The sequence below is a fragment of the Lactuca saligna genome, chromosome 5, assembly GCF_052625555.1.
Source record: "Lactuca saligna cultivar CGN05327 chromosome 5, ASM5262555v1, whole genome shotgun sequence".
In the NCBI taxonomy this organism is placed as follows: domain Eukaryota; kingdom Viridiplantae; phylum Streptophyta; class Magnoliopsida; order Asterales; family Asteraceae; genus Lactuca; species Lactuca saligna.
Window position 1 is genome coordinate 231,030,025 of NC_136421.1, and position 16,071 is coordinate 231,046,095.

A 16,071-nucleotide genomic window follows, 5' to 3' on the forward strand; every position below is an offset into this window, starting at 1 on the left:
AATCCATAGATCTACTCTTCTACAAGCCATCCATCATGTAAAGTGGAAAATTTTACGTGAATCCAAGGAGATCTAAGCATAATATACTCTAGGGCTAGGGTTTGGGACTAAAAGGCTACATCAACAGCTCTTGAACAGGGACTTTAAGCTCCTTTGGATCATCACTACACTAGATCTAAGGTGGCAACCTTAGATCCAACCTCCAAACTCAAGATAGCACTAGATATACTCCCAAAAATCCCACAAAATGATAGATCTAGATGGATAACAACTCAAGCAACAAATCATTACCTCAAGAGAAAACTCCAACAGAAGAATAAGCCAAAACCTTGCAAATCCCCTTGCTCCAAGCCTCTTTGTCTTTAAGGATCTTTTCAAAAAACACTCCTTCAAGGTCCAAATGCTCTCTAATTCTCTCATAAACGAATGTTAGGGTTTCTGGACTTCAAGGGAGAGTAAAGAGGCTGGGGAGAGGGTATTATGTTCTTTATATAGGGCTCAACCCCCGGGATTAGGGTTTTCTCCACACAGCACCAACTCGCCGAGTCCACCCATGCGACTCGCCAAGTTGGTCACTTAACACGCGACCTGAAATGCGACTCGACTCGCTGAGTCTATCCATCGACTCGCCGAGTCGACCTTCGTATGTACACCTGTAGCCCTTCAACTTTACTTTTGAATTTCCGGGATGTTACACTTAGCCGAAGAACAATTGTCCATTGAATATTTCTTTAACAGTTCAGAGGTGTATTTCTCCTGATGAATGAATATCCCTTGAGGGACTTGTTTCACTTGAAGTCCTAGAAAGAAGTTAATCTATCTATTCATGCTTATTTGGAACTTGTTGGTCATGAGCTTAGCGAATTCATTCACCATCTTTTGATCAGTTGAGCCGAAGATGATATAATACACATATATTTGTACAAGCATTAGATGATCACCATTTTCTTTTTTAAATAAAGTGGGATCAATCACTCCTCTTTTGTATCCGGACAAGACAAGAAATTCAGAAAGAGTCTCGTACCATGCTCTTGGGGCTTGTTTTAGACCGTAGACTGCTTTTTCGAGCTTGTAGCAGTGGTCTAGGAATTCAAGACTTTCGAAGCATGGAGGTTGCTGAAGATAAACCTCCTTTTTAATTCGCTGTTGAGAAAAGCACTTTTCACATCCATTTGATGAACCTTGATGTTCTTGTGAGCTGCATATGCTAAGAAGATCCGGATGGCTTCCATTCGTGCTACCAGAGCATACGTTTCATCATGGTCAATACCTTCAAGTTGACTATATCTCTTGGCAACTAGTCTTGCCTTATTTCTCACGACTGCACCAGATTCATCCAACTTATTCTTGTACACCCATCTAGTACCAACAATGGTGTGACCTTGCGGCTTCGGAACGAGTTGTCATACCTTGTTTCTTTTGAATTCTTCTAGCTCTTCTTGCATTGCGGATATCCAATCTAGTTTTACTAATGCTTCTTTGATCGTTCAGGGCTTGACGGAGGACATAAACGCTGCGTAGTGACAGTGATCGGATAAGTCCTTGGATGATCGAGCCTAGATTCCTATGGATGGGTTGTCGATGATTTGACCTAGTGGGTGGTATTTCGTCCAAACATGTAGACGGGGTTGCAGATGATCAACATATGCGGTGGAAGGAATATCTTCAATATCAGAAGACTCAGCGGTTAGAGACGACAGTTCCCCTAGGACTTGAGAACATCCTGCTGAATTGTCTTGACTTGGGAAGGAGGGATCAAAGTTTTCTTGGGCAGATGGTGAAGGTTCCCCCTGGAGTGCAGAAGGGAGTTCGCCTTGAACCTGCGAAGGTTCCCCCTGGATTGCGGATGGGAGTGAGATAATCCTTGAATCTGTTCTTGTGTCAATGCTTTCTATGTTTTCATCATCCGAATACAAAGAAACGTTTGATCGTTGAAAATCTTTGCGGATGATGGTTGGAGTTGCATTTTCTAGTAGTGGAACCTTGATGGTTGTTGTTTGGTCTGGAGTCGAGTTTTCCCCCTCAACCGGCGGGGTGGAAGTATTAGTGATACTTCATCTGAAAAAGTTGGACCAGATATGTCAGCATGTTGTTGCTGAGCTTCCAGGGACACAAGAACTTCAGATAAGTTGGTTGTATCTACCGGGTTGAAGATATCATCATAGTTTACTTCAATTACATTTAACGGACCCGAAGAGGCAAGAATATCACTTTCTAGAATTGGTGTGGTTTCGGTTGATGGAGCGGTGTTGCGGATGTGATAGTCATCAAATTTAACATCGAAGCTTTCAATTATCAACCTTGTGCGTCTAATGAGAACTCGATAAGCAACCTTGTTAGTGAAGTAGCCAAGGAATATGCCTTCATTAGACTTTGGTGAGAATTTGTTGAGGTGGTCTCTGTTGTTGATTACGAAACATGTACACCAAAATATGTGAAAGAATCAGACATTTGGCTTACGGTTGTTAAGGCCCTCATACGGTGTTTTGTTGAGACGTTTGCACACAATGCTTTGGTTTTGTACAAAACAGGTTGTGGCCACTGTTTCGACCCAAAAGTAGCAAGGAAGGTGAGCGAAATTGAGCATAGATCTGGCAGCTTCTACTAAATTGTGATTCCTTCGCTCTAGTAACCCAATTTGTTGCGGTGTGTAGGGAGCTGAGAAGTTGTGAGTAATGCTTTTTGAAACCAAGAAACTATTTAGGAGATGGTTAGTAAACTCGGTTCCATTATCAATTCGGATACGTCTAAATGGTAACTTGATCTGAAGTTCAATTTCCTTGATGAAGTTGATCAACACCTGCGGTGTTTTTGACTTGATTCGAAGAAAGAAGATCCATGTGAAACGTGTGAAGTCATCCACTATAACCAGTATGTTGAGGTGAGCTAGCTTGCAGTGCCATAGCCAAATTGTGACCAAATTGTTGATGTATCTGAAGTTGAGGTGAGCTAGCTTGCGGTGCCATAGCCAGCTGACTTCGGATACTGCTTTGGATAGGAAGCATAACTGCAATTTGCCTATGATCAGAGATACATCCAGAGGATACATAGTACCTTCGAATCTGGATTTAATTAGACAAGTGCTTCTATCGCTTGTCATTACATAACAAAATTGTTCATCAAAGTCAACACGATGACCTGCTTTACATAGTTGACCAACATTGATGAGATTGTGTTTAAGGCCTTCTACATAAGCAACCTTTTGAATAGAGAAGTTTCCCATGGTAAGAACACCATAACCTCGTATATTCCCATTCGCATTGTTCCCGAATGTGACATTTCCACCGTTGCAAATTGGCCTGAAATCTCGAAGGTATTATAACCTTCCTGTCATGTGCAAGGAGCAGGCACTGTCGATTAACCATTCTTCTTCTTGTACCTCCTTGCACAAGGCCTGAGAATTACATGATTTGTTTAGGCATCCAAACTAGTTTGGAGCCTGGGACAAAAGATGAGTTTATGATTGATGCATAAATTGAGGTTGCAGGGACTGGTTTCGTGTCAACTTATAATCCTAGTCCTAGGTGTTTGTGAGTTTTTGGAGTGCTGCATTTTTAAAAAAAATTACGAGGTTTCTGAAAAGGATCAGTTTTAACATGAGATAAACCTTTTTGACAACTACATTGACATTGACAAGCTGAAATTTTGTATTTTTTTTTGACACTTTGTTTGGTTAGTGGTCAGAAGGATGAGGTAGGCTTGTGACTGGTCAGAGGTTGGTAAAATATGACATTTATGCTGTTGGAATTTGAAAAAGTTCTTTTATGAAAAGTGTTTTTCAAAAAAGATTTAGCACGTGTAAATTCTTTAGACCTTTTTCTAGGATTTGGTAAAATGCCCTTCCACTTGTTGAAATTTTGATGTGACTTTAAAAGTGTTGGAGTCGGTAACATACCCTTCCATTTTGGATCATCTGAGGAATAGATTTGAAAATCATTGCTACGAAAAGACCTTTCTTTCTTTTTGTTTTTTTCAGATGAGTTAGGGATGGATGTTGAAACTGTACATTCCTTTTTGCATGTTTTCTTGATGGGACGGTTTTTTTGAATAATAGTGAGAAAAAACAAACTTTTCTGGACTTTTAGATTTTGGAAATCTGATATGTCTTTTATTTTTAGAAAAGGTTTGTCGATTTGTGCCTCGGGATCGAATTTCCTCTTCGAAATCCTTTTTTGCTAATGTTTTTGGAGAACCGCAATCATTAGTGTTCAACTGTGGTTTCCTGGAAACCTTTGAAAAGTTTTGAGAACGAGGGATTGACTCATCGGAACTTGAAGATTCAGGGCTTTGAGAGCATTGACCTACTTCAAAGTTCTCTATGGGTAGTTCATGGTGAATTGGTTGAAGAGTCACAAAGCTTTTTATTGTGGACTGTGGTAAGGAAGACTTAGCTACAGAAGCATAAGTCTGAGTTATGACTTCAGTGGGACTTTTCTGAGGGTCATGACTGCAATGAGAGGCATTGCGGTCTGAGAACAAAGGTGGAAAGTCTTGTGAGACTTTAGGACTTTCTATGACGATTTCTTCATCAACAACAGATGAGGTCTGAGAATTTGAGTTGATCGTGCCACAGATAGGAGTTTGATCTTTTGTGTGACCCGAAACCTCAGGCACAATTTCCTCAATGACACAATTATTATTTAGATTATGAAGTCTACTGAAGTGGTTTCTGATATCTTTGGGAAAAGTCTTGTCATTGATTGAGAAATAAAATTCTCGGTCCGGAGGGACATATAGTCGGTCTTTGTTAAACTGGGGTGAGGAATCCTTTGTGGTAGGATATCCATTGGACCAACCCCAATTGTATGTATTGTCCACAGTTCCATTATTAACCAAATTTTCAATAGCTTCACTTTCATTGAACAATTTTTCTATTAATATATTTAAGCGTACATTCTCACTCTGAGCTAAATCTCTTTGGTTCAAAGTTATCTTTAGTTGTGTTTCACTCAACATTCTTGCATCTTTATCTAATTCTAAATCCTTTTCTAACATGGCCATTTTGAGTCTTTTCTTGTCAAGTCGTCCTCTTACATGAAACATCTTTTAGGATGCTATGTTCTTCTCATCTAAGGCTTTGTTGTAGTCTGTAAGGACAACAATACATGTCTCATTAAGATTGTCTATGAAGGGTTGACAATCATGCATGTTGTAGTTTAGAGTTTGGGTCATGAGTTTTACCTGTTCGACGATACTTAGAGTTCCATCCTTTGCCATGGAGCAGTAGTTCCTTTCCAGGTTTGTAGACCCATCATCATCAGCAGTTGCTATCATGTAGATCTTGCCTTTTCCTTTGATATTGTTGATGGTTTCTTCTTCATCTCTGGATGACCAAACTTGATGGTCTCTTTTGACATGGGCCATATATACCCTATCCTTTTCCTTTTCCTCGAATTATTGAGCCATTCTAAGGTAGAATGCTCTGTCTTTCACCACATTTGCTTTGCAATCCTTTGCAAAATGTTTCTCTTTGTTACACTTGTGACATGTTACAACATCACTTTGTCTTCTGAGGGGGTACCTAATTCAGAGGTTTGAATGGACTGCGGTGGCTCCTTTGGTTGAGTGTTTTGAGATTGCGATGGTAGGTGATAACTTTTAGGATAATGAGAGTGATTGTTTTGTGGGTTGAAATTACGGTCGAAAAGGAGGTTTTTTGAATTGTTGATTCTTACGAAAATAGGGAGGTGGTAGTCGGTTGAACTATTTACTAACAAGAGCAATAGGCTTCTGAAATTCTTCATCATCATCATACTCTGATTCGGCTTCGTACAACTGTGGTGTAGTATCATACGAGGGAGAGTAAGATTGATTATGTGGAGCTTGTGCTACCAGAGCAAGTGGTCCTCCAAAGTCAGCACAATCTTTGAGTACGGTGGATTCTTGTGCTTGCAGTTCCCCGTAGAGCTTGTAGAGATACGGGGAATGAATCTTTCTATCTCCTTGAACTATCAACATAGTAGTAGTCCGATGTCTTCCCAAACCGTTGAGAAATTGAAGGTTTGTTTCATGGTTAACGCGGATGGTGCCAGCATTTGATAACTTAGTGGCTATTAGATTAAACCTTTTGAAGGAGTCTTCTAAACTTTCGCCAGTATGCGCTTTGAAGTTGTTGAATTCATTGAGTGCGGTTGTGAGCTTCTTATCTTGAGTTTGTTCTAAGCTTTCATACAAATTATTGAGAACATCCTAGATCTATTTTGCTGATTTACAGTTTATGATAATGTCGAAGTTGCCAGGAGCAACTCCACAAGAGATTTCATAAAAAGCAACATAATTTTCCATTGATATTGCCATATTTATACCTATTTTTAGGTAATATTTAAATACATTTTTATATATAAGTTGGTAATTTGTTTAGCATAATGGTACTTATGAGTTTAAATGTTATTTGCAGCCAAAAAGAAGATATTTTGAAGAAAATGGACTAAAAACGTTAAAGGAAGAAACTTTGGGAGTTAAAAGATTAAAGGACAAGAAAATCACCCAAAATAGATGTACTCACGATGTGAACAATATATGGTTCACGACGTGTGGGAAGAATTCTAGAAGATATGTACGCGGGTGAAGGAATCCTTGCAGAACAAGGTTATCTCGATCTCACGACGTGAGAATTGGAATGCTCACGACGTGAGAAGTGAATTTCCAGAAACTATATAAACTCTCTTCCATTACGAATTAAGAAGACTTTTGGTGGCTGAGAGGGCTTCTTGAAGATGAAAAATCAGAGGAGAAAATATACGTGGAAGCTGGTTTCAACACCAAGGAAGTAGAAGTGCATAAATTGATTCATAGTTTGGTACACTTTAATATGTTTTGGATTATAACATTCGTTTGTTTAACTGTTGATATGTCCAGCTAAATCTAGCTGCTTCTGTTAGCTAGATGAAGCTGGAACTCATGGTTTTAATGCATTAGATTTGACTTTAATTATTAGTGATATGCTTGTGTTAATTGATTTTACCTAGCATGCTTGAATTAGTTATTTAATTGCTTTGAATCCTTGTTTTGTGTAGTTAGTGAACACAATTCTGCATGAACTTGAATACCTAATAATATAGTGAACACTAGTTATTGGACCTAAGATCAAACCAATCTTAGATTAGTAATTGAATAATTAAATTAAGTTGTGTTAGAGAACTCATATTATGAATGTAATTGTGTTTTGATTAATCAATCTTTCATGGATCCAATCTTATTTAATAATTGATTATGTGCTAACTATTGTATAAACATAAATAGAATTATATGAATTGATTAGTAATTAGTAGATTTAGAACTAAACTACAAATACTATCTTAATTGGTCACCAACAGTAATAGTTATAGCTAATGTATAACCATTGAGTGAAAGTGGATTCGAACTAATAGAAGTGTTTTGTTGATTGGTTATGTTATCGTTAAAGAATTAATTTCATCTAAACTTGCAAAATTAGATAAAAATCCTTTCAGCTTGTTAATAATCAGATTAATTTAGTAGTAAATAAAGTATCACCGTTCCCTGTGATCGACATCCGACGTACCTAAGTTATACTGTAATCTGACTAGGTACACTGCCTATAAGTGCATAGTTAGTCTAAGTTTGTTAGGTTATAGATATTAAAATTAGTGGGTACTTCCGTGCACATCATCCATTTTATCGAGATCATCTTTAGTGGGATGGTTCATGACTGGTTGTCCTCCTCCTAGTCTGGTTGTGGCGCCATCAGTTTGAACAGGTGTAAGAACAGGGACATGTGGTCCTTCTTCTACGGATCACGATACATCTCTACCAAGTCTCCGTAAGTACCTTTCCATTCCCTGAGACCAGTAATGGTATTCATTTGCCACCAATATTGGATCTCGATTTGAACCACCAACAATGTTGGAAACATTCAGAGATAGTGCTTGTGCCATTTTCCCTTTTTTGTTTATTTTTTTTAAGAAATGAGCTTCAGTGGTATAGAAGGCCCTTTGAAAATCAGAGTTTTGTTTTTCAAAAAGCAACCACTATGGCTTTGATACCAATTGTTGAGAGAAAATCGTGAGACACACTTGAACAAACGTTAGAACAAGTATAGTTAAGGAATAGTTAAGCTAAAAGGATTTAAAAGCTCAACAATAACAAGTTAATGAGTTAGATAATTAGATAGTTAGCTGTGAAAATCTAAGGAAATATAAATGACAGCAGGTGATATATCAAGTAAACACATAAGTTGATTCATAACATGGAATGAATTCAAACCAAGTTAGTGAGTGAGATCAAGCTTAGTGATAAATTCACGAATGACTTGCTCCGAAGAGAAATAATATTCAGTTATGTTCTAGAGGTTTTTGAGAGTAAGGAGAGATATCAGGTGTGTGATAGAGAACTGTAATCGATAGACTTGAAGATTGTTCAGATAGATGTATTTAACTGTGAAAGAATGAGCTCTATATATAGAGACTCAAGAATTACATTGGATCAAATCTCTAAGAGTAGCCATGCAAGGCATACTGGACAATTGAGAGTATTACAGAAAAGTAGATAAAGTTAAACTAAGTAAGACTGCGGTTGGAAGATGACTTCGGATGAGGTTGCTGATGAGGGCTTGACTGCAGATCCTTTAGGGCTGCGGTAGACGAAGTTTAAGAGGGTCACTTCATGATTCAACAGGCTTAGACACCTAATCCAACAATTATGTGTTATAATCACATGTGATTGATGACTGATTAAATTATGAACAAGTATGCTGACGTAATTATTTTTCTAACTGCATGTGATTTATTAATTGTAAACAAGCATTATGATTTCATTTTTTGTTTAATCATATGTGATTATTATCATTATTTTTAATTTATTTCAGTTCTAAATATGGTTAATTGTATTTTGGTTATGTCGTTATATATGAAACAGGTATGCATTGGTTTTTGTTCCATTCACTGTTCTTGATCATCATAAATCATATGTTACTGTCGGAGTTGAGTTGTTAAGCACCGAGGATGTGGATTCGTACAAGTGGCTACTTGAACAATTTTTGAAGGCTCCTTCAATTAAACAACCATTACTAGTTTTAACGGATCAAGATCCAACATTAAAGCAAGCAATTGATTCGATTTTTTATCACCTAAAGCATAGATTGTGCATATGGCATATCATGAAGAAACCGCCAAAAAGGTTTTATATATATATATATATATATATATATATATATATATATATATATATATTTGCTTCTGTTAATCATATATGATTGAATATATTTGGATATATAAAGGATTTATAATCACATATGATTTTTGTAACATCCCGATGATGAGCTACTTCTAAATTGACCCTATAATTTTATTAAAATGCAGTTTTGTTCCCTAAGTGTAAGGAAGAGTGCAAAAGGACCCATAGTGGCAATTTAGTAAAGGGTGGGACTGGAGGAGTACGTTTTGCGTATGTGTGTATGCTAAGCTTACTAAGGCGTGCCTTAGTATGCTAGGCGTACACTTCGTATGCAAGGAGTACCTGGAAAGAATGCAAACGCTAAAGTAGCACACCCCCGACCAAGGCGGCAGAATACGTGGGGCTGTGTGACTTAGTTCATGGGTCACAAACAAATTGAATATACATCACAAGTTACAACAATAACAACATAGCAGTTACATTACACTTTAAGGTTTGAATACAAGGTTCATAATAATAAATTCATAAATTTGCCTTAACAGATAGGACGATATAACAAAAGCTAGATAAAACTAGGTCGCCTGAAATCCATGACTAATCTTCTGACTGAAAGCTTGTTTGATGATACCCTAAGAATACATGAAATTTTGAGGGTCAACACAAGGTTGGTGAGAGTTCATAGGTTTTCTGCTAACCGCAGTAATGATACTTTAAAAGATTAAAAAGTATTCCATTTATAGTTTAAACCATGTTTGAAAATGTTTGATAAAATAGAAATTTATAAGTAAATTCATACATAAGGTATTTGATAGACAGAGGAATCGTGAGTAAAGTTCATACTTAAAATGTTTGATAATAGAGAAATCATAAGTAAATCCATGCCCAAAATGTTTAGTAATCAGATAAACCATGAGTGAATCCATATTCAAAATGTTTGGTACTCAAAGAACTGTGAGCAAGTTCATACTCAAAATGTTTAGTACGCAGAGAAACCGTGAGTAATTCCATACTAAAAATGTTTGGTACTTAAAGAACCGTGAGCAAATTCATACTCAAAATGTTTAGTACTCATAAAAACCATGAGTAATTCCATACTAAAAATGTTTGGTACTCAAAGAACCGTGAGTAAATCCATACTCAAAACGTTTGGTAATCAGAAAACCATGAGTAAATCCTTACTCAAAATGTTTGATAATCATAGAAGTCGGATGCGTGGTTTCTAGATTATGAGATCTAGTTAATGCTTATAGTGAGTCCTATAACCGAGCTATGTGACTGTACCTACCCCTACAACGCTTCATTGGACGTTGTAAAATTGTTTTAGATATTTATCACCCGCTTCGATTGATGGGTCGAGGTTGTAGCTAGCAACCACGGGTGGGGGTGTCAACCCGTATAGATCTATACATACGTATCTCAGCTCCGAAAATTAACGATTATAGTGGTGTGGGTCTTCTAAGTGTTTGTTTGCACTTAGGGTAATGAATAATGTCTCACTCATAAGACCCTTAACTAGATTTTGTCATGAAAAACCGGTTATACTCGATAGGAAAATCCATAAAAATGTGTAATGCTCGTTCAAACAAGTGGTAAATCCCATGGTAGCGTACACTATACACAAATGATTTCAAGATAAGAGTTTGATAACTCGTATATGTATGTTTGGTATGAACTTGAAATTCTACAAAGGTGATAACTTTTCATAACATAAGTTTAATATAAAATCATAATATTTTGTATGCATAAATCATTTGTCTCGACTAGTTGTATTATTTAGAAACAGTTATAACATATTTACATAAAACATAATTATTACTAGTTTATTTGTAAATAAAATATTATTTAACGAAATAATATTTATAAACTAGTTTTAAAATCGGTAAGTGCTTGTCAAGATCAATAAATATATATAGCACATGCATTCTCCCCCATAGCGTAAAAATATTAAAAAGGGACCGTAAACACTCACCCTTGAAGCGTGAACGAGGCTTGAGAGTGAATTTGTCGTGAATGTCGTTCTGTGACGTTTGATGCCCTTAAAACAAATGATCGGGTCTATTTATATTACCTAATAAACCAAAAAAAGGTAGTTTTGGTATTAATTATTAAGTATAGGGTGCTCTTGGTGTAAATAATTAAATTCTAGGGATTGATTTTGTCAAAATCATACACTAGGGACTGATCTTGAAAATGATTCTAAAACCAGAGGATAAATGTGCACGTTTGAAACTGATTTGAGGGTTTAGGACTTAATTTGTTATGGTTCCTGGTGGAGGGGCCAATCCTGATTAATATAAAAGTAAGTCCGAACTTTATTGCTGACTTATGTCATAGGAGGGGCTAAAGTCGTAAGTTTCAGTAAACCTAGAGTTTTATTTAAATAACTTTAAGTCATGTTTCAATTTCATCCCCCCCCCCCCCTTCATGTTACAAAACGCGGAAAAAAATATGAGACCCACTTCAGGTTCGCATCGATGTGTCGTTACCTGAGGAATCATATACAAAGGTTACAATTGGTGGTGGTGATTCGGACTTACAGTGGCCGGTGATGGCTAGGGTGACTAGGCAGCAACAACTCGATGATGGCGGTGGCGTTCGGTACTCCACAACAACGGCGACGGATGGCGGCGATGGCTGCATTGCTGCGTTTGTTTTCCTGTACAGGCGGGTTTGACGTGAGGGAAAGAACGCCAGGCAGTTTCAGGGGGTAGACGTCGGTATGGAGGCGTTCCAATAGTCACAACGGTGGTTGGAGGTGAAATGGGTTTTGCCAACGGTGGGTGGTGAAGGACCTGCAGTGGCAGCTTCACTGCCTTCATTTCCTTTCTTTTCAGGTGAGCTCGACGAGATAAAGGACAGGGAGGTGCAAGGTTATGGTCTGAAGGTGTTTGAGAAGGGTGTTTCGGTGTTTCCTGGTGGTGGCTGGACTACAGTGATGGGCGGCGGCGGTTTGTGGCAATAGGCTGCTCCGGTGGCCTTCTGTTGCTTCGCTTCTGCTTAAACTCGATGGAAAAGACGAAAGGAAGGAGGGAGGGAAACAGTGATGATCAGAAACAGCAACACTGCCAATGATGGAGGCTGTTGGGTGCTTCTCTCGTCGGTAGTGAGCGGTGGGTGGCATTTTCCGGCGACTCTTAGCAAGGAAACTTTAGAAAAAGTTTGGCAATTAGTTGATGATGGTGGAACTCCACCAAAACAGTGGATGTATGGTGGTTCTTGGTGATGTTCGATTGTCACAAGGATGATGGTGTAAGGTTGGTGGTTTACGGTGGGGCTGCGGTGGTTTGTGGCTTCACAACGGTTTTTGGTTAAGTCTGACGCTGACTCGGTCAGCAAAATGTGTTTGATAATCCAACTTTGGCCATCTGACTCGGTAAGAAATGTGTGACCGACAAAGGAGTTCGCAGGAGGCTGATTGAGAAAGAAAGCAAGACTTTATAATAATACCCTTGGCATTGGATAAAAACAAATGAAATTGGTGATTACAAGAATTAAACTCGGGTCTCCCGTATACATACAATGATGTTTACCAGCAAGCTAAAGGGGTTTTTGTGTTTTAATCTCTAAAATAGTATATTTAATGTCTATTATGCTGGAAGTTTTTGTATACATTATTATTATTATTATTATTATTATTATTATATAAAAGCTCATTGAACTTAGGAACAGTAGATTTGTGGTTATTGGAGATTGGCCACAAAACTTTTTGCATTCGTCTCCTCCGGTCCTTCGACTTTAAAAGCTTATACCAACTGCTATAATTTAAGTATTTAATTTTAATATAAAAAGCATAATAATGAAATGTCATTTTGTGGCACCACTTTCCAAATTTTTACATTTTTAGTCTCTTAGTAACTTTTGTTGACCTTCATTTTACCACACCACTTTCCAAATTTTTACACTTTTAATCTCTTATTAGTTGCATTCTATAAAACACAATCTTTCTATGACTTATGACTTTTGTTTTCACGATGTTACAAAAAAAAAAAAAAAAAAAACGGGCGCGAATCCAACAATTTTTTACTAGTTATTATTATAAAGAGCATCAGGGTAAAATGATCATTTTACATCAGTCAGCACATTCACTCAGATGTATAATCAAACGACATAGTTTTTTACTCAGTAAGAACTTATTACCCCGACAAACCTTTCTCAATCAACACTTTCTCAGTCAGCAACTATCAAACGACCCCTAAGTCTTAAAAACGGATTTTGGTTTAAGTGTCCGATTCTTGACGTCATGAAATGCTTATGATAGCGCCGATTTATAGATATTAATTCAATAGTTCTAAAAACCCGATCCGACAAATTGTTCGAGTTGTAGAACTTCGGGGATTTGCGTTTAATGTTTCTCGTCTAATTGGTTTGAAACTTCTGATTTTTCTAACTTTTAGAAATATTTTTAATAAAATTATTTCGAGTGGTAAATAAAATATTATGGCGTAGTCTGAGTGCAAAAACACTCAGAATTTTCATTTGAGGTGTGCGAGTACCTCTACGGATCAACATGGTTTATGATATTGGATAACGTAAGTGGTACCAGTTTCTTAAAATGGTCATACCTTTTGCATACGAACTCCGTTTTGGACGTTCTTTATATATCCGCAATCAGGGAAATATGTACTACGAGTCTAGAATATTTTCTTTGTTCATAGACACTTAATACGAAAAATTCAGTTTTTATTATTATTATTATTATTATTATTATTATTATTATTTTTATTTCAGTCGTTACTAGAGTTACAGTTTGTGCTTTACATTTCGTTCGACATTTTCCATTATTTGAGATAAGATACCATTTCCTATCTTATTGTATTTAAAATGAAGTTATATTTCTACTAAAATATGCTTTAAAATTCAATCAATCGAGATATGAAAAGGTTCACGGTGAACTGATTGTTTGCAGATTCAACCCTAAATTCCGTGATGTCACATAAAGTTTACAACTTTATGATCTATTAAGTGCTTAATTCAATGTCTTAACATGTCCAAATGCATATCCAAGGTCAAAATGTCGTTTATAACCTTGCATGCTCAATAAGTGCTTAATCCATAAAAACCCATCATCTTAATGCCTTAAGACACTCTACATCATGCATGGGATGGAATCAACCATTAGGACTCCATTTTTATGGCTCAAATACACTACTAGCGTCTGAAAATGTGACTTAAAGAATCAAGAACATGCAATGCTCAAGATCTAACATTTTTGGGACCAAAAAGTATCTTCAAGACACCCAAAACTAGATCTAAATGATAGAGGGATAAAGTTGCAAGATTTATACCTTAAGAAGGTTGCAAATGATGTAGAAATCCAGATCCAAGTGCTTTACTCCTCTAAGATGAGCTTAGCTTCCTTTATTCGTATTCTAAGGCACAAAAACACACACTCTCCCCTCAAGGTGAAACTAGGGTTGCAAAAACGTATAAGAGGGTCGAAGGCATATGAGGTTAAGGAAATGAGATAATAAGAGTGTTTAAATACGATCCAAACCCTAAAAATTAGGATTTCCATATCTGGCAAGTACGCCCCACGTATACTGATGTACGACGCGCCCTAGTACCAGCATACACACGTACGCATGGTGTACCCCTAAAGCCAAATTTATGAAAATGCCACTAGGGCCCTTTTTGCATACATTCTTGAACTTAATAACCAAAACCCAACATAAATAAATTATATGATTAAAATTAGAAGCACCTCGTCATCGGGATGTTACAACAAACGATAGATTTTATTTAAGAATTTATATACTTTAGGTGTTTTACTTTTTTTTTTTATTCAGGCAATATATACTTAATGGTTATTAACAAACACTAGATTTTATTCAAAATTGTTCTTTTAACAAATGGTTGTTAAAATATAGTTGTTATGACAATATGATAGTTGTTTATCCTAATATTGAAGATTATTCGTTTAAAAAGTAACAATAAAACATTAAAACCTCTTAAAAGCATAATAAAAAAAGTAAAGGACATAAACGAATGATGTAAACAAAAACCACATACAAAAACAACATTAAATAATAATATTTGATGTTTGCTATTATCCAGGGCTCTATTTAATCTGTTTATACGAGCAAAACATAAAAAAACGTTATATAATGTGAACGAAAGAAACATTAAAAAAATATATTAAATCATATATTCGAATAAGATGTCAAATTTTTTAAAAGATTTTTAAACCATAAAAACAAGGATAAATAAATAAAGCTAGGAATAAATAAGATGTCAATATATATATATATATATATATATATATATATATATATATATATATATATATATATATATATATATATATATATATATATATATATATATATAGGTTCAGGTTCATTTGAGACCATTTTAATTTTGTGAGACCGTGAGACCAAATCTAAAAATAATTTTAAAATGCAAAACAAATGGAAAAATCCAAAATTTTTTTTTTAAATATTATTTTCGGAACTTGAATTAACTAAATAAAATATAAAAAAATAAAAAAATTCCGTTTTTTTTTTGAAAAATACGTGAAATATTCTAAATAGATATTACACTGACATATTCTAAAAAATAATTTTAAAATGCAAAATAAATGGAAAAATCTAAAAATTCTTTTTTTAAATATTATTTTCGGAACTTGAATTAACTAAAAAAAAAAAAAAAAAAAAAAATAAATTCTATTTTTTTCGAAAAATACGTGAAATATTGTAAATAGAATATTAAACTGTACATATTCTAAAACTAATTTTAAAATGCAAAATAAATGGAAAAATCAAAAAATTCTTTTTTTAAATATTATTTTCGGAACATGAATTAACTAAAAAAAATAAAAAAAAATAAAAAAAATAAAAAAATGCGTCTCACGGTCTCACAAAATATAGGTGGTCTCAAATGAACCTAACCATATATATATATAAATTTTGAACAAATAAAATTGTTATACCATAATAATAA